General features: G+C 40.2%; 1 protein-coding gene across 13 annotated transcripts in view; it reads left to right on the plus strand.

The window, feature by feature from the left end:
• The first annotated feature begins 1,842 nt into the window (after window positions 1–1,842).
• Window positions 1,843–2,500, plus strand: part of SRRM1 (serine and arginine repetitive matrix 1) — a 15,334-nt gene continuing 14,676 nt past the window's right edge. For 8 of the 13 annotated variants that reach the window (XM_029086077.1, XM_029086081.1, XM_029086078.1 and 5 more), the window contains exons 1-2: window positions 1,843–1,946; window positions 2,498–2,500. The exon at window positions 2,498–2,500 is cut by the window's right edge and continues 120 nt beyond it. The gene's annotated coding sequence lies outside the window, so the exon portion shown is untranslated. The remainder of the gene's footprint in view (window positions 1,947–2,497) is intronic. The other 5 variants (XM_029086085.1, XM_029086086.1, XM_029086087.1 and 2 more) reach the window with 1 other exon arrangement.

A 2,500-nucleotide genomic window follows, 5' to 3' on the forward strand; every position in this document is an offset into this window, starting at 1 on the left:
GAGGGGTTCCGCCGCGGCGGGGCCTGCCCGGTGCGGGCGGGTGTCACGGCCGCTTCCCGAGCGAAACTCCGAGGGCCCGTAGGTGCGAGGAAGTGGGGGAGGAAAGGCCGAGGGACCGGTGGGAAATGAACCCGACTTCGCAGTGAAATGCACTTTGGTGTCTGAATTCAAAAGAAATAAACAAAACGGCCCTTTTTAGAGGGAAATTTTTAAGCTGCGGTATAAAAGTTAAATGTATTCAAAACAAACAGAAATTACCATGTGTTCTTGGGTTCGTATTTGAATTTTATTGTAATCGAATTTTTCTTTTCTCTTACAGCTGTGTATTATTTTCTGCAGACTATTAAACAGTAACCTACCCAGGGTATATCTCTTTTCAGCCCTTTCTCCCGTTAATTGGAATGAACCTATTTTATTTGGATTCCTTGACAGTTTTGAAAACCAGTGTGTGTGAGAGTCCTTAAATATTCACAGGCAGTTTAATTTTCCAAGATTCTTTCACCTGTTCAGCCCAAAAAAAAAGCTAGGATGCTTTTAAAACACGAGGGTGCACATAACCCTTCACTTAATTCAGTGTTGTGTTAATACACCAGTCTGTTGGTGCAGACTTTTTTGTCTCTGCATTGAAATTCTTGTGACACTCTGTTGTTTGGTTACCATCACTGCTTCCCATGTGTTATAAACAGGCTAAAAAAAAAAAATCTTATTCCTTTTCATTTCACTTCTGGGTTGTGAAAGAGTGAATTTAAAAAAAAACCCCAAAAACTAAAACCAAACAAGTATAGAACGTGAAATTCTTGCGTGATCTGACAAGTATTATGTTTGTTGCTGATGGGTAGGCCACACACAGTAGGCTGCAAGTATTAAAAAGAGTTTTAAACAGACTTAATCCTGGTAAGTGCCTGGGCCACAGTCAGTCTTTAGGATTCCTGTGTTCCACAATAGCAAACGAGAATTTTAAATACTTCATTTCCTTTCAGTCTCTGATGACTTTGTACCATGTTGTGTTCAGTTCAAGGTGCTTTTTGATCAGAGGAAGTGGTTAGGTTACCTGAGAACTTGAGCTTTTTCTTATGTATTATCTTTTGGTTCCTTAGCAGCTTATGTTATTGCTGGTTCTCAACCCCTTTTTCTGTGCCTAGGAAATTACATGTATTAAATTCCTGTGTTTTCTATCAGCCCAGTTGGTTTCCTGAATAAACTTCACGTGTGAACTGTGGGTTTGTTTTAAATTGTTAACAGGTCATCAGCATTCGGATTCAGTTCTGCACATACTCTTGTTCATGTTTGGTTCTATTTACTTCTGTGCAATTCAATTTTCCAGAACTGGACTTTCAAGCCTTTCAATTCCAAATGAATTAACCTATAGTTTCTGTTCATGAAAGTGGAACAAAGTTGATGAACTTTTAACAGAGCATGATCAATAAAATAGTATTCTTTGTACTCTTGCTGGCTCTATGTTGGCTGGTTTGCTTCAGAGAAATTTACCCAAAGGTTTCACTGTAAACAAATATGACATTTTTGTTCTTGGACAGAGGAAGAAGAGCTTGTTCCTTCTGAGGAGCTTGTGAATTCCAGCCTCAGTCCTTTTCATAGCAATTTGATACTACTCTATAAATTTGTAGCATGCCAGGGAGATTATGTGATTAAAGTGTCACTGTAGAGCTCAGGAGCCTGCTTACCCCTAAATCTTCAACAGTAGATGAAGACTGGAGTGCTAAAATTGAAAGGTTATTTGCTTACAGAATGGTGTGACTGGTGTTGCTGTCCCCTGTCCAGTGCAGATATGTGGGAAACTAATTCTTGAAGGTAGTTGAATGTCACCCAGACTGAAAATCTTCTTTCTTCTGCCCTAGGGAACAAGTGCAGAACAGGACAATCGCTTCAGCAACAAGCAGAAGAAGCTGTTGAAGCAGTTGAAATTTGCAGAATGCTTAGAAAAGAAGGTGAGTTGATTAGGATGAGGTAGGAAGTAAGACATTAATTGAAGACAGTTTTCAGTGGAGTAGTTGGTATGTACAGGAATTTGAGGAATGTCTGTACTGGAGGATATTTGGGACGTCCACTCGAGCACCAATGATACAGTAGTAATATACATGATCTAGTTAGAGTATTAAATATCACCAGCAAAGCTTTATGTAAAATACAGCTTCAAAAGAAGTCAGATTTCCAAGAGTTGCTAATTTAAATGTTGCTTCCCACCCCTCTTTTTTTTTAGGATTGTTGTTTTGGGATTTCTGGAATAGCCTGTTGGGAGTGCACACTGGTTATCCTGTGGGGGAAGTTGTTGCAGTGATAGTCTGTAGGGCAGCGGAGAGAGGCTGTGAGAGAGCTGCAGAAAACTCAGTTTAGAGTTCTTTGCTTCTTTGCCCTGTGAAAGTCTTCCCCTGTTGATTGTTAGGGAGGGTGCGTTCCTCAGGTGGGTCCTGTGAGCTTCTATATTTAGTGAAAGGGCTTGTTCTGAAAATGTTCTGTTTCTCCTGGTTCTTTAATACAGGTG

Source organism: Antrostomus carolinensis, unplaced genomic scaffold (assembly GCF_000700745.2).
Source record: "Antrostomus carolinensis isolate BGI_N321 unplaced genomic scaffold, ASM70074v2 scaffold3207, whole genome shotgun sequence".
In the NCBI taxonomy this organism is placed as follows: domain Eukaryota; kingdom Metazoa; phylum Chordata; class Aves; order Caprimulgiformes; family Caprimulgidae; genus Antrostomus; species Antrostomus carolinensis.